The sequence below is a fragment of the Dromiciops gliroides genome, chromosome 2 (assembly GCF_019393635.1).
Source record: "Dromiciops gliroides isolate mDroGli1 chromosome 2, mDroGli1.pri, whole genome shotgun sequence".
NCBI lineage: Eukaryota > Metazoa > Chordata > Mammalia > Microbiotheria > Microbiotheriidae > Dromiciops > Dromiciops gliroides.
The window spans coordinates 534,415,308-534,435,825 of record NC_057862.1 but is presented as its reverse complement, the minus strand read 5'-3'; the positions used below and the strand labels follow the sequence as shown (position 1 = coordinate 534,435,825).

Sequence of the window (20,518 nt, the reverse complement as noted above, 5' to 3'; positions counted from 1 at the left end):
ACAATGAAAGAAAAATAAAACCTATTAAAAACATGTCTAGTCAAGCAAAACAAATTTCTTCATTGGCCATGTCTAAAAGGAAAAAAAATGCACACACACTTAGGTCTCCTATGTCTCATTCTGCACCAAGTCTCTCACTTCTCTATCAGGAAGGAGGGCAGCATGTTTTCATCATTAGTCCTCTGGAATTGTGGCTCATCATTATAGTGGAGTTACTAAGTCTTTCAAAGTTCTTTGTCTTTACAATATTGTCATTGTACGAATTATTCTAGTTCTGTGCACTTCACTGCCCAAGATCACAGAATTTCCCCCAGGTTTTTCTGAAATCATCCCCTTTATCTTTTCTTATACAGTACAATAGTTAGTCTATCACACTTCTATGTTCTATCTTGTTCATCCATTCCCCGACTGATGGGCACCCATCAATCAGATTCTAATTCTTTGCCACCTCAAAACGAGCTATAGTAAATATTTCTGTAAATCCTTAAGTTTGTTTTATTCAGGACTAATCCCTCCCTCAATCTACCCTTCCTCTAATTCTCCTTTCTCCGTCTCTCCTTTTCTTTCCTATTTCCCTGTTGAGTGAAATGTAGTTCTGTATCCAACTCTGTATTTTTCCTTCCTTCCTTTGATTAGTTCAGATGAGAGTGAGGTTCAAGTGTCAAACATTCCTCATCTTCCTTGTGTTTGTATAGACTTCTTTAAGCATCTGATTATGAGATAATTTCCCCATACTTTCCTTTTTGTGCCACCCCCCCATTCCTTATTGTCTCTCTTTTTGTTCTTTTTAAGATCACCTTATAGCAGAACCACCCCTAGGCTTTCTTCTATCTCACTAGACTCTATGACCCCAGATGTATGAGACTGTTCAGAGGGGATATATGTATTATCTCCCCATGTTAGAATGTAAGCAGTTTATCATTGATTAAACTGCTACTATTTTGTGTTAACTTTTTTATTTTAATTTGTTTGAATTTCAAAGCTGCTACACAGCTCAGGTCTTTTCATCAGAATGCTTGCAAATCCCCTATTTCATTTTAATTCCACTGTAGTCTTGCTGGGTAAATTGTTCTTGGCTGTAAGCCTATATTCTTTCTCTTCTGGAATATCATATTTCAAGCTCTCCACATTGCAACTCCTCAGTACTTGAATTCTTTGACCTAGCAGCTCTGGATTTTTAGCTCTAATGATCTTGGGAGTTTTCATTTTGGGATTTCTGTCAAGAGGTGAGTCATTGATTCTTTTTCTAATTTGTCCCCTGGTTCTAAGAGATCTAAACTGCTTTTTTTAGTATTGGCGCTCAGGTAGTCCCATGATTCTTTTTTGTTTGTTTGTTTTTGTGGGGCAATGAGGGTTAAGTGACTTGTCCAGGGTCACACAGCTAGTAAGTATCAAGTGACTGAGGCCACATTTGAACTCAGGTCCTCCTGCATCCAGGGCTGGTGCTTTATCCACTGCGCTACCTAGCTGCCCCCATAGTCCCATGATTCTTAAATGTTTTCTAGATTTCTCTTTTCTGTCAGTTGTTTTTGCTATGAAATAATTTGTTTTCCTTCTCTGTTTCTTTTTCTTATTTCTTGTCTCATGGAGACATTGGCTTCTCTTTGGTCCATTCTAATTTTCAGGGAGTCTGTTGCTTGGGTAAAAGTTTTATACCTCTTGTGTAACGTTAATTCCCTTTCCCATTCTTTCTTCTAAAGCTTTTAATTCTTTTCCATTTTTTTCTTCTGCCACTCTCATTTTATTTATAAAAACATTTAAAATTTTTCTTAAACTTTTGCTTCATCTCTTACAGGAATTCTAACTGAATTTGTGCCCAAATTGTGTTTTTGAGGTTCTGCTTCTAGATATTTTCAATTTATTCTCTTCTTCTGGATTTATGTCAAGATCCCTGTCACCATAACAGCTTTTTATACCAGGATGTTTTCTTTGCTCATTCTTTCAGCCTACTTTCTGACTTTCGACTTGATATTAGTAAAGGTCAGGCTCTGTGCAACTGTGCACTTCTGTAGAGAGGTTCTGGGTTGGTATTGTGGATACTTTCTTGGGAATGTTTCGTTATTCTAGACTCTCAGAAACAGCTCAGCCTGGGGACTTTCAAATTTTCAGTGATGCCTCAACAATAGAAACCTGCTGCTGAATCCTGCTATCAGACACCTGGAAAGCTCTGGGGGTTTAGAGTGACAGACCTGTAGGTTTCCCTTTTTGGGGGGGTCTTCCTGCCCTGGTTATTTCTCTGTAGGGTTTAGATTGGGCTAGAAGCTAAACCTGAGACCCTGTTTCACCTGTGGGTTTGAGCCCCACTGCCACTGCTTGTTTCTGAACTTCCTCCTTACTCAGTACATAGGCTAGGGTCTGCAACTTCTCACTCTGGAATGTCACCATTGGGAGCAGGTACCTTCCTCAGTCCTCCCAGAATCTATGACCCAGATGTGGGGAGTGGTCAACAAAAATGCCAGTTGACCTGTTTCCACACCCTGCATGAGGTGTCCCAATTCAATCTCTGGAATCTCATTGTGCCTTTAGGCACAATCCTTGAGTGCTATTAGCCTTTTGCCCATATGGCTGGACCCATGCCTAGTGTTCAAAGACCTCTCCATCTCTTGCCAACTTGGGCTGAAAGTGTGATTCACTGTGATTTTTTCCCTTGTATTTCCTAATCAGTATTCAGGCTGGTGTACTTTTTCGATCTGTTTAGAGGGAATCTGGATGGATGGAGGGGGAAATCCTGCTGTATTTCTTACTATTCCACCACCTTGGTTCCAGCCCTCATTACAGTCACCTTCTAGGTTTTAAAGCATTAAAAGAGAGAAAGGGGGAAAGGAAGACTGTCATCAACAAAAGTAAGGCTATGTAATGCTAATTTTTGCTTAATCCTAGTCCTAAACACCAAGTGTAGGGCAGGCTAGCTTAAATTTTCTCCTGTCTAATCTGCCCAGTCTTGGGCTTGGATCACAAGATTGTAGGCTTGAAGATTCAGAGCTGGACAGGACCTCAGAGGGCTATATAGTCTAATCTCTTTATTTTAGAGATGAAGAAATTGAGATCCAGGGATATTAAGTGGCTTACCCATGGAAACATAAGTATAAACATTTATACAGTGCCTACTAAGTGGCAGGAGCTATAGTTTCAATTTTATATATACTTAAGCCTAAAGAGGAACTGACCTGTCCAAGATCTAATTCTTGCCAACACCAGAACTAATAGTCAGGTTTCCTAACAACTAACTGGTCTAGGGCTAAGATTCTTCTCACTGACACACAACTGCCTCTCACTTCTTTATGATCATATATCATGGAGAAAATGCAATCAACTTGCTCATCTGGTTGGGCTGACTTAAGGACCAAATAGCCCTTTAGAAGCCCTCAATGCTAATTTTGTTCACAATATAATTTCATTCACATTTTGATTCCCACAATCTATGTATTTTCCAAAACAACTTGGTATAAGATCCAAAGGACTCCTATAGTCAAGAAAAACATGAGGGTAAAAGTCAAGTTGAATTCAATATTGTGTTTCGGAGGAAAGTGATACAGAATCTAAGGAAATTACTTGAGGGGGAAAATTAGAATTTATGAGGAAAAATAAATTATTCCTGGAGAGATTAAGCACTCAGCATAGAAAGGTTAGAACAGGAAAGAGGTACTAAGACAAAGGAAGGGGAGATTATTAATTTTAGGTAAAAATTAATTTGAGGAAGGCAAAGATAGGATACAACTTACCAGTGGAGAGAGCTTTTCTTAAAGGCACTCTAACCAGGAGAGAGTAAGTCACATTTATACTGTACTTTAAAATTTTCGAAGACTTTTCTGGTTTCAGAAAATTCTACATTGAAATTGGGAACAAACTATGTACTACCATGATCTGTATGTATACCCCAAAATAATATAAAGCAATCACAAATCTATGACCCTGGGCAAGTCACTTAACCCTGTTTGCCTCAGTTTCCTCATCTGTAAAATAAGCTGAAGAAGGAAATGGCAAACCACTCCAGTATTTTTGCCAATGAAAACCCCAAATGGGGTCATGGAGAGTACAACACAACTGAAACAACTCAACAAGAGCAACAATAAAATCACAAATTTAACATCAAAGTCTACAAGTTGTAGAATTACACTGGTGAGACTGTAGGATCATAAATTTAAAATAAGGAAATTTACAGGTTAGTCCAACCTCCTCATTTTACAGATATGCATACTGGGGAATAGAGAGATTACAAGTCCTGATGAGAGTTAAGCACAATGCCTTGCATATAGCCGTATTTAACTAGTTTTTATTAATTGACTGACTATTCAAGGTCAGACAACTGGCAGGGCTAGATCAAAACTCATTTTTTCTAACTGGAAATCCATCATGATTTCCACCATACAACTCTGCCTTCATTGAACAATTCCATTTCAGAACTTCCAAAGTGTTAATTTGATGTGGCTAAAGATGAACTGAAACCACTCTAATTTCCAACTTAAAAGCTGCTTCTTTTTTGTTTTATTTTGTTTTTTGCAGGGCAATGGGGGTTAAGTGACTTGCCCAGGATCACACAGCTAGTAAGTGTCAAGTGTCTGAGGTGGGATTTGAACTCAGGTACTCCTGAATCCAGGGCCGGTGCTTTATCCACTGCGCCACCTAGCCACCCCTTTAAAAGCTGCTTCTTGACAGGTCAAAATAAAATCTGGCATTTTTGCTGGATTTGAATCAGTACAATCTGAGTCCAATCCTATTTCTGCCACTTATCTGCATGATTTTGGACAAGTCATTTACCCTCTCAGGCCTAGGATGCCTAATCTGCAAAGCAAGGGAGTTGGAAGAGATGGCTTCTAAGATCTATTCCAGCTCTAAGAGATCCATGATCTTTATATACTTAAGTATTTGATGTACCTAAATGAAAAAAAAAAAAATTCACATCTAGTTAGATGGTAGAGTGAGTGGTCATGACCATGCTTATACTATACTGCCTCTTATAAAAAAATAAGATGACCAAATTAACAAATCAGAAAAATAAACTGAGAAAGCCACAAATGAACACCCATTAAAAAAAATTTGAAACAACTTCCAATTCTAAACAAGTGACTTCTATGAAATATTTAAAGAACAAACAATAACTATGGTCTAAACCAGGCCTTCAACTTTTTCCCCTTGTAACCCCTTTTCACCTGAGAAATTTTTATGTGACACCAGATATAATAGGTATATAAAATAGGCATCCAAAAAATAAAACATTTACTATCAAATTTTTTGCAACTCCCACATTCAGTTATGTGACCCCATATGGGGTCAAGACCCACAGTTTAAGAATATGTGGTCTAAACTGTTTTCAAAATAGGAGAAAAATACAAAATGACAAATGTTTTACATAATCATACATGTATAACCCATATCTGATTGTTTGATGCCTCAGGAAGAGACGAGGGGAGGGAGGGAAAAAAGGGATAAAAATTGGAACCCAAAACTATAAATAAAAATGTTTATTATTTTAAAAAATAAAGATAAGTGATAAGGAAAAAAAGGGGGAAATTATTATTATCTATCAAATTCTAATACAAACTTGCTACCAAATCAAGGAGAAATAAAGTAAACATCAGATCAATACTGCTAACGAATACTGATACATACTATAATTCTAGCAGAGATGACGGTAACCATCCAAAATTTTCTCATTATGGCTAAATTGGACTTATGCCAGAAAAGCCAATTCCCAATATATGTGCAGTAAAAAAGTAAAAAATATGTCTTTGACCACATTTCAAAGAAAAACAATTTACAACAGAAGTTATATAAAATATAAATAACAACCTAAAAGATACTCAAAACAGATAATCATAAAATTTGGAATGGATCTATGATTTCGTGTACATAGAGAACGGTCAGAAAAAAAAATTCCTTCTACCAATGCAAATAGGCATCTTTTTTGCAACTTATAATCTTAGGGAAAAAGTTTACCCTTCCCCTGGGTCACCCAGTATATGTAGGAGAGGGAACTCAAACTCTAGTCTCCCTGGATGCAAGATCAGCTCTCCATCCACTCTACCAGGGCAACCTCTCATAGAAATACAAATTAAATAAATTTTAAAGTTTCATCTCACACTCATCCAACTGACAAAAATGGTAAACAATGGAGATGTGGGAAAATAGGCATATTAATTTATAACTGGTAGAAAACAATTTACAATTTTTCAAGATACCTTATAAAAGATTTACCTCTATGAGATTCCTAGCAAAATTATTTATAGTGGCCAAAAAAACCCCACCAAAAAAAAAAAAAAAAACCAACAATCCCCTTTCCCCCAAACTAACCACGTGTCCCAACAAATGGAAAAGGCTTTTAGCCTGTGGTAATACAGTTTTATAAAGGATGAATATGAAGAATTCAAAGAAATAAGGGAAAAAGTGTATAAAGATGCCATGAGTAAACAAAACAATCAAAAGACTACTATAACAATAAAAAGGTAACTTTAAACATGATTCATATTTAAAACAGTGGACAATGTTGCTACAATTTTTTCTTTAATAAAACTAACACATAAGGCTGCATATAAGTAATATGGGGCACAATCACTTTTATGCTGTTTTACTTCATTGTTTGGTGGGGATTAGGATTCAACTATAAGTAAGCAGTTACTTGTCAAAACAAAATTTAAGCAAGTTTATACAGGTGACAAAATGAGCTTTTTTAAGAACTAGAAACTGAAGGGGAAAAAAAGAACTAGAAACTGTTAAATTATTCAAGCAAGATCTACTAGATCAACCTGTACAACATTCTTACTGAAAAGATAATGCTTTTCTTCTTGTTCCATGTCCAAAAGTTGACAAAAGTCTTAATCCTACACAAAAGAGGTCCTAAAATACCAAAAAGGAAGGTTATGCGCCATAACCACAAACTCCATTGGTACCAGGAAAATACAATGACAAATCAGCAGGCAAAAGAAAATGCTGTTTTTCTGTCCCAGCTAAGCAATAGTGACTATATCCCTCTCTCTAAGCATCTAAATTGTAAGCCATCATATGTACAACTATCTCCTGGGGAAAATCATATACACAATCCTTTCTCTTTCCCCATCTTTCTGCAGCATGAACGGAGAAAAACATTTTAAACAGATCTCATGGTACCACAGATTCATTATGTGGCAGACTATATCAATATATTCCATAAAATAAATATTGCATTGCTACAAGATGTTACCAAAGAAATACCATAATGGAACTCTACTTGAAGCACTAAATATTCAATAGTGTTCAAATGCAACCAAGATCAAGTATTCTTCAGCTTCAGTCACTGGAAGCCAACAGACATTTAAAGGAAAGCACAAGCCTGTGAAAAACAGTTATAATTAAGAACAGAAAACAGTCAGCACGTTAGGCTACACTTCTGTCGGAAGTATTCAAAAGAACATCATCAGTCCTGCCAGAAACAGACAACACCACATTACTCAGAAATAAATATGTAATTTATAGGAGAAATTATTTACCTTCCCAGAAGCAGTTGTACGTGCATGAAGGATGTCTCCATGAACTAGTCTAGCGGCCTCCATTTTTTCTTTTTTGGATAGCACACTCCTACCAGTAAAAAATTTGAGGATGTACCCTCCTAACATATGTTATTTGTAAATTATACATATGCACCACTGTAATGATAATCATATGCATTGTGAAATTTATACAAAAAATAGAAGTTTTAAAAGGATGAGGTAGGGGCAGCTAAGTGGCACAGTGGATAAAGCCCTGGTCCTGGATTTAAGAGTACCTGAGTTCAAATCCAGCTTCAGACACTTGACACTTACTAGCTGTGTGACCCTAGGCAAGTCACTTAACCCTCATTGCCCCGCAAAAAAAAAAAAAAAAAAAGGATGAGGTAAAGATGAAATATCTGTTCCCATAGTCATGGAAGACAAAAGAGCTTCTTGGGAAGTAACATAGTCTTAAGTATTAAGAATAATATTAAGAATATCATAGTATTAAGAATATCAATTCGGTATCAAAATGGTATCTACCATTTTCCAGGCACTACACCCGCCCTCAACTCTGGGAATTCCTCATTTCCTTTAAGACAGTTCAAGCACTACCTTCTTCATCAAATCTTTTCTGGTTTCCCAAGTTCCTCTCCCAAAATTAATTTTTTTGGTCAGTCAATAAACATTTATCAAGTGCCTACTAGGTTTTAGGCACAGGGGATACAAAGAAAGGCAAAAAGATAGTACCTACCTTCAATTTTGTATATAATCTATCAATACTCTTTCACTTAAATACATATATTGTCTCTCACACAAGATAAGCTTCTTTATGAATAGGTGGTTTTCTAAGAAAGAAAGCCAAGCTATTAACAAAGCACTAAGAATTAAAGAAATGCAAATTAAGGCAACTTTGAAGTTCTATTCTTACTCTGTCATATTTACAAAGTTGACAAAAAAGGAAAATTACAGTTGTTCAAGAGGTTATAGGGAAAGCAAGGACATTAATTAATGCACTGTTGGTAGAGTTGTGACTTGGTCCAGTCATTCTGGAAAGCGAAATCAAAGAGTTCCTAAACTGTACAAATCCTTTGATCCAACAATGATACCTAGTAATGAGTCCTATACCCCACCAAAGAGATCAAAGAAAGGACCCATAAATACAAAAATATTTAGAGCAGCTTCGTGTTGGCAAATAACTGTAAACTAAAGGAGTACCCATCAAATGGGAAATGACTAAACAAATTATGGTACATGAATGTTGTGAGAAAATAATTAAGAATCAATTTCTTGGGGGACCCAGAGATCACTTTCTCAGTCCTTTCTCTCCCCCACTCCAAAAAATCCAGTCTTCTTGAGAAACTTCATCAAATCTCATCTGGGACAAAGTCAAGATGGGTGAAGGACTGATTAAACCACACCTAGATAATGGACTTTGCCCTAAGCAACTTGAGTGAGGGTCTTTTGCATTCTTTTCCCTGAGGTCATCCATAGAGTTCATTTTAATGTAGACCACCTTCAAGTCATGTCAACCAATGGAGTTGAATGATGCTAACAGAATTTCTTATTAAAAGCAGTCATGTGAAGTAAAATGATATAGGAACTGTTCCCATTTTATAGGTGAGGAAACTAAGGGGCCAGTAATTTAGTCGCAGTAATTGACTGATTCCTTAAGCAATATTAAACCAACCAGTCTAAAAGAATTGTCTATATGTGGCACCAAAAGAAATTTTGTCTCATTAATGCCAATACCAAGAAGTCAGGGATGTTCTCCCGTAATATACTACTTTCCATTAAGAAATTACTTTTGGGGGCAGCTAGATGGCATAGTGGATAGAACACCGGCCCTGGAGTCAGGAGGACCTGAGTTCAAATCCAGCCTCAGACACTTAACACTTACTAGCTGTGTGACCCTGGGCAAGTCATTTAACCCCAATTGCCTCACCAAAAACAAACAAAAAGAAATTACTTTTCATATGTCAACACTTAAAATACTATGATTTCATCAATATATAGCTATATGCTAAAGATCAAGTATTAGCTTGGATGTTCTGATGTCCCTCCTCCTACAAGGCCAAGTTAAACTCACTGTGTTCTAAATAGAATTCATCTAAACCCATTCTCCTTTAACTATTCGTATTTCAGTCCTTTGAAAACCAGCTGATTCTAACTCTACAACATCTCTGATATCTGACTTCTTTCTCTACAGTCACAGCCAGCCACCCTAGTGTCAGGTCATCACCTTTCCTCTGGACTAGAATTAACAGCTCCCTAATTGGTCTCTATTCCCTCTCAAATCAATTGTCCACAAAGGTGCCAAAATACAGATCTAACCATGTTACTCCCTCCCTCAAAAACTGTCAGTCATATCTTTCTGCCTTCAGTCTAGTACTTACTTGATTTCATGTTCCCTTGCCCCCATTTCCAATCAGTTGAATAGGAGGCTATTATGGCACCCACCAGATTTTCATTGGGTAGCTGGTGGTGCAGTGGATAAAGCACCGAGCCTGGAGTCAGGAAGATCTGCGTTTAAATCCAACATCAGACATTTTATAGCTATGTGACCCTGGACAAGTCACTTAAACTTGTTTGCTTCAGTTTTCTCACCTATAAAAATGGGCACCCCTCTCAGGGTTACTGTAAGGATCAAATGAAATGATCCTTGTAAAGCACTTAACACCATGGCAGATATATAGCAAGTGCTACTGTTATCTTGATGCAATGGATGAACTCAAAAGGAGCAAGCTCGAGCTCAAACTCCGGTACCTGCTTGGGCAGGTCATTAAACTTCCTCAAAGGTCAAATAAAGAGGTTGGGTTTGATGATCTGTAGAATCCCTTCCAGATCCAAATTTAGGAAATAATCAGGAAGGAAGATACAAGAATTAAAAGGCATTGGGAAAAGTTTCCTGTAGAAGGTGGGATTTTGGCTGGGACTTGAAGGAAGCTGAGAAGCAGAGATGAGGGAGAACATTATGAGCATGGAGACAGTCAGTGAAAATGGCCAGAGCACAAAGATGGAGTGTCTTGTTCAAGAAATAGGCAGGAGGCCGGATATCACCAGATCAAAGAGTATGGGGACAGGGGAAGAGATATAAGGTGTAAGATGACTGGAAAGGTCTGTTTGGGAGGCAAGGGGATTTGATGAGGAAGGGATCTGAACGCCAAACTAGAGAATTTTTTGTATTGATCCTGGGGGGTAATAAAGAAGTTTACTAAGTAGGAAGATGACATCATCAAACTTGTGTCTTAGGAAAAACACTGTAGTCTGAATGGAAGATGCACTGGAATAGGAAGAGACTTGTGTGTCACAGAGGAATTGCAATAGTCCCAGGGCCAGGAAATGAAGGTCTACACCAGAGCAGTGGCAGTATCAAGAGAGAAAGATGGTGCAAAGGTGAAATCAATAGGCCTTGGCAACCGACTGGGTATGAGAGTAGGGTTAGTTTGAAAGACAGTAAGGATGTGGGGATGACATACAGGCTGCAAGCCTAGGGGACTGAGAGGATGGTGGTGCCCGAAATAGTAACAGAGAAGTTTGGAAGGGGGAAGGGTTTGGAGGGAAAGATGATAGAATTGAGAGGGCTTTACAACAGATGGAAATTAGGACAGTGAAGAGATGAGGATGATGCCCCAAATGATCTTGCATTTACTCATCCATGAACACCCTCTTTGAGGGCTTGAGGGCAGGAATGATCTCATTTTTGTGTTCCCACAAATTTATACTGAATTTACAATGTGCCAGATATTGTTCTAAAAACTGTTCATTACAAAAGAGGACTTTTAAGGTATTTGTGATGAAAAGACCTGAACTGAATGGCAAATATGACTTTCAAATACAAGACCCCAGAGAACCATAAAAAATTGGAGTTGGGGGACATACCTGGGGTCGTACAGTGGGGTGACTATCTTGTGTCTGAGGCCAGGTTGTGGCTGGGATCCCCCTGGGTCCAGGGGTGATGCTCTGTCCACTGCGTCACCTAGCTGCCCTATGATGACATCTTTAGGGCTAAATTGTGGGGTATGGGGAATGCACTGGGGGAGGGGGAAGGGCAGAGGTGAAATCCTACATGAAAGAAACAGGAAAAGGCTTATGGAGTGGGGGAAGAGATAGATGGGAGAGGAGCAGGGCAGTAACTGAATTTTACACTCATCAGAAAAGGCTCAAAGACCCTAAACTCATCAGAGTTGGCTCAAGGAGGGACTAACACACACACACCCAACTGGGTGGAGTAATCTATTTAATCTGGGCAGTAAATGAGCCTAACACTCAACAGAATTGGCTCAAAGACCTCAATCTCATTAGAATTGGCTCAAGGAGGGAATAATGTACACACTCAATTGGGTGGAGTAAGAGAGAGGGGGCAAAAGAAGGAAGGGCAGAGTGGGGGAGGGGACAGACAGAAGCAAATCCCTTTTGAAGAGGGATAGGATGGAAGAAGATGGGAAAGGGAATAGGATGGAAGGGAAACAGTTAACAATAGTAATCATGAGAAAGAGAAAAGGGGGGAAAATTGTACAAAAAATATTTATAGCAACTCTTTGTGGAGGCTAAGAATTGAGAATCAAGGGAATGTCCATCAACTGAAGAATGATGGAAGAAGGTGCTATATGATTGTGGTGGACTGGTCTTGTGCTACAGGAAATGACAAACAGGATGATCCCAGAATAACCTGGAAAGACTAATGAACATCGATGTATGGTGAAGTGAGCAGAGCTGGGAGGACATTGTGCATAGTGACAGCAGTATTGTTCAATGAGCAATTGTGAATGACTTAACTACTCTCAACAATGCAATGATCCAAGACAATCCCAAGGAACTAATGAGGAAGCTTACTATGCACCCCCATAGAAAGAACTGATAAAAAGAACACTTGTGGATTGTACATATATAACCTGGTTGCGATCTTGTGGAGGAGGGAGTAAAGGGAGGGAGGGAGAAAAATTTGGAATTCTAAATCTTATGAAAATGAATGTTGAAAACTACCCTTACATGTAACTGGAAAAAATAAATGTTTGTTGCTAAAAACAAAACAAAACAAAAAAACCCCCTGTTCATTACTATCTCATTTCACCCTCACAACAACCCCAGAGGGTACTATTAATTATCCCCATTTTACATTTGAGGAAAATGAAGCAGAGTTAACTGATTTGCCCTGAGTCACACAGCTAAGTGTCTGAGGCTGGATTTGAAGTCAGTTCTTCCCAGTGCTCTATCGGCTTCACCTCCAGCTGCCTCTCTACCTGCCAGCTTATATGATACAGTTCACTGCTGGGCCTTAAAGTTCTTCCAGGTTAGAACATATTAGATCTGGTACTCTGCGGGAAAAGATATTTTTAAAATACAGGTCACATATCATCTGAGCATGATTTTCAGTGGAAGAATTAATCATTTTTTTAAAACCATTAATGATCTAATTTTCACTGAGAATCATGTTAAGAGTACCACTAAGGATTCAATAGGAAATATATATTAAGCATCAGATTGAAATTATGAATTGGATAGCAATTTGCATACATTAACAAATATTAGATCATTAAAATAATCATTATGAGGCAGTGTGTAGAGTCAAGAATCCTTAGTTCAAATCTCAACTTAAATTCTTCCTTATCTGTGTGACCCTAGACAAGTCACTTAATCTGTTTCAGTTTCCTCCTGCCTAAAATGTGGGAGTCAAACTCGATGGCTTCTAAGCTCCTTTCCAGCTCTAAATCTATGATCAATAACTCCCTTTTGGTACATGTGATTTAATGAAAAGAAAAACTCTTGTAGAAACTGCCTCCATTGATAAAGATCATAAGTGTACCTGTATTTGTATTCTGCAGTCTTAGAGAATTAACATGCTGGGGATACTGAGGTTAAGTGAGCCTATGGATTACACAGCAAGCACATGGCAGAGTCAGGACTTCACTGGAGGTCTACCTGACTCCCAGGCCAAGGCCAGCCCTTTATTTAGGCATCTCATAAAAGTTACTTTATCATCTAATATTCATTGATATAATCTCTTTATCCAATTTATAATTTCAATCTTAGTGGGCTGTGGCTGAGGCTGGGACTCAAGAAAACCTGTACTTAAATCCTGCCTGTAAAACATGCCCTGACACAAGCAGAAGCATATTTTTAAAACTCTCCTTTTTAGTTTCTCTAGAAATATTATGAAATAATTTTTTTTCTCTAAAGTTCTTTCCAGACTTCTGGGAAAAGCCCCTTGGAAAGGTGGGTGAAAGGTTGAGGACAAAAAGACACTGGAAAAATGAATCAAAGGCCAATCTCTTCTCTCCCCAAAGGGAATGGACCAGAGTCCACCTGAAGAAATATCTTCTTCTCAGCTGGAGAGAAAAACCTTCAATTCAATTTAGATTCTTTATAGAAATCTTCAGGATGGGGGGGGGGACAGTTAAGTGGCACAGTGGATAAAGCACCAGCCCTGGATTCAGGAGGACCTGAGTTCAAAACCAGCCTCCTCAGACACTTGACCCTTACTAGCTGTGTGACCCTGGGCAGGTCACTTAACATTCATTGCCCTATATTAATATATTTTTCTTCAATTCAATTCTCCCTTGGTTCTCTCCTCCTACCTGTCTGTGCCTCAGTTTCCTTTACTGAAGACATAACACATTTCCTGCTCCTTAACTAGCTGGTATACTCCCAAACTCTGTGCTTGACTCTCTTCTCTCTACAATCTCTCTTTTGGTGGCTTCATAACTGATTCAATTGGCATCAATCTACACAGATGTTTCCCAAATATTTGTCTGTGACAACTCTGCATTTTCCATCACTAGTCTGCTGTGTTTCAGCTCCTTGGAACGTCATGTCTCATCCATAAGATGATCAACAGAAATCTCATTACCAAGCTTTCTTTTTGATATTCAACACCTTTTCAACTCCCTTAGTTGCCTTCTCTCTCCTCTGATTGCAGAACTGGAGGGTAGAGCAATAAATGCCTTCCAAAGCCTTCCTTATCCGCCCCCCCCCCCCCCCCCCCCCCCGCAGTTCTGTTTGATTTTGACTTGAGTGAACATCATACCATTCAAAGTCCCTGAGTCCCCTCACTCCTTTACTTTTCAGCTTCTTTTTGTGCGTTATCTTCCCTCATTCAATTGTAAACCCTTTGAGGGTTTACTGTTTACTGAGGGTCAGACTGTCTTTCTTATTTGTACCCCCAGTACTTAAGGCACAGTTTGTGGCACTTAATAAATGTTCATTGAATTATTGAATTAAATATATGCAGTCTTAGTCTCCCTTCTGAGTTTCAGTCTCAACTCACCAAAAGCCTTTAAAATATCTCCAACCAGATTTCCTTTAAGCATTTCAAATTCAATATATTTGAAATTGAACTCATTACCTTTCCCCCTATATTCACCCCACCTTCTGAATTTCCTATTTCTGTCAAACATTTTATTCTTAATTCCCTATCCTACTCTCTAAAGAGAATGCTCAAGCCTGTCTCAAACTTCCTATGGTACTCCTTTTCCCAATCCCCTCATCAGCTGGGGACCTAGAACTTCACCAAAAATATTAGATCATTCACCAAGAGTTTTCCCTTCTCCCCTCTCCTCGGGACATTTTCTCCCACCATATCCTCCTTCACTCCAGTCTCAGATGAGGTAAAGTCTTTTCTTGCCAAGGCCAAGCTATTTTACAAGCTCCCTTGATCTTGTCCCCTCTCGACTTCTCTAGAAAACTGCCTCCACTATTATCTTCATTTTCAATTAACTTTTCTTTTTATCTATTGGGTCCTTCCCCAGCTGCCTACAAACATGCCCATGTCTTGGCCATTCACAAAAAACCCTCACTTGATCCCACTGTTCCCACTAGCTACTGTCCTACATCTCCTATCCCAGCTAAAGTCCTTGAGAAAGCCATCTACAATCCATGCCTTCACTTCTCTCCCTCTCACTCTTTTTTTTTGGGTGAGGCAATTGGGGTTAAGTGACTTGCCCAGGGTCATACAGCTAGTAAGTGTCAAGCATCTGAGGCCAAATTTGAACTCAGGTACTCCTGACTCCAGGGCTGGTGCTCTATCCACTGCGCCACCTAGCTGCCCCTCTCTCACTCTTTTCTAAATCCTATGCAATCTGGGGTTCCAACCTTTTTAACTGAAAATGTTCTCTCCAAAGTTAGCAATGATCTCTGAATTGCCAAATGAAATGGCCTTTTCTCGGTTCTCATCCTTAACCTCTCTAAAGTATATCACACTAATATTTACCTTTTCCTTCAGGATATTCTCTCCTGGTTCTTGTCTTACCAGTCTAATTCCATCCTCATTTTCCTCTGCTGGTTCTTGATCCATGTAATTGCCCACTAACTGTGATTGTTCCCAAGGCTCAGACCTGAGTTCCCTTTTCTTTTTGTTCTATATTATCTTACTTGGTGATCAACAGGTTCCAAGGGTTCAATGATCTCTACTACAGATGCCAGATCCAGTCTCTCTCCTGAGCTACAAGTGCTGTTGCTGTTGTTTGGTCATTCCAGTTGTATCGGACTCTGTCACAACATTTGGGGTTTTCTTGGTAAAGATACTGGAGTGGCTTTTCTATTTCCTTCTCCAGCTTATTTTATAGATAAGGAACCTGAAGCAAATAAGGTTAAGTGATCGGTCCAGGGTCACACAACTAGTAAGTGCCTAAGGCCAGATTTGAATTTAGGAAGAGGAGTCTTCCTGATTCCCAGTCCAGTGCTCTATCTACTGCATCACAAGTAGTATCATCAAGCAATTACCTCTTGGACCTCTCAAACTCATATATCCAAAAGAGGACTCATTAGCTTTCCCCCCAAACTCTTATTATTTAAAGCACTACCATCCAATGATCCAAGACAATTCCAAAGAACTCATGATAGAAAATGTTCTTCATATCTAGAAAAAAGAACTGCCATCCTCCCTCCCAGTCATCTAGGCTAGTAATTTTAGAGTAATCCTTAATTCCTCACTTGCTCTCTCATGCCACATACTCAATCCATTGTTAAATCTTCTATTTTCACCACATCTCTCTTATATGTCTCCTCTCCATTCACAAAGCTATAGCTCTAATTTGGGTCCTCATCACCTCTTGCCTGAATTACTGTAATAGCAAGATCTTCTGCTTCAAGTATCTCCCCAATCCAATCAATCAATTCAGCAGCCAAGGTAATTCTTCTAAAGCAAGGTTTAACTACCATTAGTGGCCCAATGAGCTCTAGTGACTCCCTATTCCTCCCTCCAAAATTAAATATAAAGTCCTCTGGCATTTACAGTGGATCATTATTACCTGGCCCCTTCCTCCCCTGGCAGCAATTTCTCAAACATGATGCTCCATCTCTAATACCTGGAAGGCTCTGCCCCCCCCCCCCATTTCTACTTCCTTCCATAATCTGCTCAAATCCCACTTTCTGTAGGAGGCCTTTCCTGTACCTTCTTCTCCAGCTTCTAGTACCTTCTTCCACATTATTCCTGTAAGGTCTATCTACTCTGTATTTATCTTGTATATGCCTATTTATTTACATGTTGCCACTATGCCCCCCACCTCCCAATAAGAGGGTATACTCATTAAAGGTAAGACTGTTGTTTTTGTTTTGAGGGAGTTTTTTGCCTTTCTTTGTATTCCCAGATCTTGGCACAGTGGTCTGGTATATAGTAAGTGTTTAATAAATGCTTGTTGACTGATAGTCAAGGATAGCACCATCCTCATAATCAGGAAGGTTTGTAAACTACAACCCTAGAGTGATCCTTGACTCCTCACTCCCCTTGACATGACACATGTCCGATTAGCTGCCAAATCTTAGTGATTCTACTTATGCCAATCTCCTGAAGTCATCCCCTTCTCTCCACTCACATGCCCATCCTCATTTATCACAGGCCCTCATCACTTCTATCTTGGGCTCTAACAGTAGCTCCCTAATTGGTCTCTCCTTCCTCTAATCTACACACTACACAGTTGCCAGAGACATTCCTAAAGCACAAGCCTCTCATGCTGTCATTCCTCTGCTCAAGAATCGACAAAGGTTCTTTACTGCCTCTTCAATCAAATACAAACTCTTCTGTCTGGCATTTAAAGCATATTCATCATGTGGCTGCACCCTACCTTTCCAGACTCATCACACTCTCTTCCCCCCTTCATGTGTGCTCCAGTCAAAATGGGATCCTGGCTGTCCCTCATACATGCCATTTCTTTCCTGTTTCAGTGCTTTTGCATAAGCCGTCTGTTCCTCATGCCACTGAATGCACTCAAACCTCCTTCCAAGATCAGCTTACCCCTCCTCCATAAAGCCCTTTCCTGATCCCCAAAGTGGCTAGTATTTACTTCCCTATACTGCCTGCTGATATCCTCTTTGTATAAATATTGTAACTACTTATGTTTCCCCAATAGTGGACAATTAATAAATAACTGCTGATGGATGGATGCTCTTTGTGTGACTATGTTGCTCCAGATAAGTCTCCATGAGGTCTAAATCTTTACCTTCAGCTATATAACATAGTACTTTTTATTGACCCTAGATATTTCTTTCTAGATATTCTTTAAAACATCCAGTGATGCTCCTTAGTTCAAGCATTATGGGATTTTTGGTGAATTTCATCTACAGATATTTATTTTTCTTAGGGCAGCTGGGTGGCACAGTGGACAGAGTCCCAGGCATGGAGTCAGGAAGTTGAGTTTAAATCTGGTCTTTGACACTAGCTTTGTGACCTACACATGTCACTTAACCCTGTTTGCTTCAGTTTCCTCAGCTAAAAAATGTTTGTTCTTCATTCTTGAAGAGGACCATGACATTGGGGTGATGTCACGACTTCCAGGGAATTGGATTTAACTGAGGGAGGGCTGTGAAACAAGGTCACCAACCTCACTCATTTTCTCCTCCAGAGCCATCTGTGTCCAGTGGCAAGATACAGATTAGGATGACTGGAGATGGCCCCAGATGTTTAAGGAAATTGGGGTTAAGTGACTTGCCCAGGGTCACATAGCTAATATGTGTCTGAAGTAAGATTTGAATTTGGATCCTCCCACCTTCAGGGCCAGTGCTCTATCCACTGCACCACCTAGCTGCCCCTCATCTATAAAATGAGTTGGAGAAGGAAATGGCAAAGCACTTCATTCAGTATCTTTGCCAAGAAAACCCCCAAAGAATTCACAGTTTGACACAAGTAAAAAGACTATGAAACAACAGCAAAACACGCCTTTATAAGTTTTTGTTTTGTTTTACCAAATTTATGATTTCATCAGTATGGGATTCTAAGGGAGGAACTTCTGCTACCAGTCTACCAGTGAAGGTTGGCACCTTCTCTCTGGGAGACTGAGTGATTAAATGACTTACCCAGGGTCACAAAGCCACTATATGGAAGTCAAAAGACCAAGAAGGCTGGCCTCCTGGCATTAGAAGCTGCTCTTCACACATTCTTATAATTTTAGAGAGACTGATCATTTCTCTATGCCTCTGTCTTTCCAGAATGAAAAGCCTCCATCACTCTGATTTAGTTACTCCCCTTTGGAGTTAGTTTCTCCAGTTCTGTTATCTAAGTTTAAAAGGATATCTGGGAATAACCTGGATTGGAAAATCAGAAATATGTCACTGTCAGGGTGAAAAGACCGAAAGACTTAGCAATATTACAAGACAAACTGTTACCAAGTTTATATAGGCAAATTAAAAACAGGGCTTCTTCATGTGAGTGATGAAACTGAGTAAGCAGAGGGTACCCACCCTTAGGGCTTCCAAATTTTGGCAAACTCAACAGTGAAGGAAACAAATTCTTCAGGTGAAACATGACGTGCCAAACAAGGAAAAGGAACCAAAAGATATTCAGTCAATATTTGTGTCGCTAGAAACACATATACACGTTTAGTTTTAACCATCAGCGACAAACTCTTCAGGTGAAACATGACTACTCCAAGCTAGAAAAAAAGGAACTCTAGGATACGAAGGCATCATAAATAAAATAAGCGGTGTGAAGCATCTGACAGTGCGTTCCCAGGCTGTATATGCCCCCTATAGCAAACTGTAAAAACCTATCTCCAAGAGCAAAAGCCCTACAGGCCATAAAATCTGAGGACACACTTAAGACCCTCAGTCGGAAGGATTCCCAGAATCTTGGACTGGGCCTCCCGACTTCCCCAGTAAGGAAATGCCAAAGTGGAAAGCAGTGAATCATTTTTGGAAGGCCCAGAGGAAAGAAAAGGGACGGAACGTGTCCTCTCCTTTCTCTTTTTCCCCCCTCCCTCTCCCCAGTGCAACCAGAGAATAAGGAAAAAGAAAATGCAGGCAGGCAGGGAGGAAGGGCGAGGACACGTAGAATGGAACAATACAGCGTAGGATTTCCGAGAGAGATGGGGAGGAGACAGCAGGAGAGTACATCAGGAGGAGGAAGGGTGGGAAGAGAGAAGGTGGGCGGGGGGAAGAGAAATCCTTTCCCCATTGGACGCCTCGGAAGAGTGCACCTCCCCATTCAGCGTGGATGAGGGAACCCTGGTCTACGGCTGCTCCGGCAGCCCCGGCAGGGGAGAGGAATATTCCACTCCAGGAAGGAAAGGGGAGGCCGGAATGGTCCACGCCGGGAACCCCGGGAGGAATACGATGGTGTCTCCCGAGCTCCACAACCGGGCAGGGGAGGCCTCCGAGAACCTAACCCCGGCCCTTAACCCACGCCGGATCCCAGACCCTCCCTCTCCCCAGTCTGGTCCTCTGTTCCGTCGGCGGTTACCAGTATTAGGAGGGCAGGGATCGGGGCCAGGTTATACTCACCGGCTGTGCGGCACCGGGGTCTAGGTCCTGGTCCTCAGGAGCTCTCCGTTCACAGTCCCTCCCCCACCGCCGGCCAGAGACGAGGTGGCGAATGTGTGCGCACGCGCCCGCCCGCCCTTTGTCTACGCTAGTTTGACGTGACGCCCCGCCCGCCCCCCGCCCCTTTTCTTTCCAGCTGGGGGGGGGGCGCGCGCGGGGGGAGGGAGGGTGGTGCTGACGTCACCAACGCCGCCGGCGGGCGGGTGCGTCATTCAAGTTACCTTAGTGGAGCGCGAGGAGAGGGCTGGAGTCGCCCTCTTGCGGGGCAACGATTGGCTAAAAAAGGAAGACGCACGCCGGCTTCTGTCTCGGCCCCGGGCGGCGGC

General features: G+C 40.4%; 1 protein-coding gene across 1 annotated transcript in view; it reads right to left on the bottom strand.

The window, feature by feature from the left end:
- Window positions 1-20,267, bottom strand: part of GPAT4 (glycerol-3-phosphate acyltransferase 4) — a 42,569-nt gene extending 22,302 nt beyond the window's left edge. Inside the window, exon 1 of the mRNA XM_043986202.1 lies at window positions 20,154-20,267. The gene's annotated coding sequence lies outside the window, so the exon portion shown is untranslated. The remainder of the gene's footprint in view (window positions 1-20,153) is intronic.
- Between the last annotated feature and the right edge of the window lie 251 nt (window positions 20,268-20,518).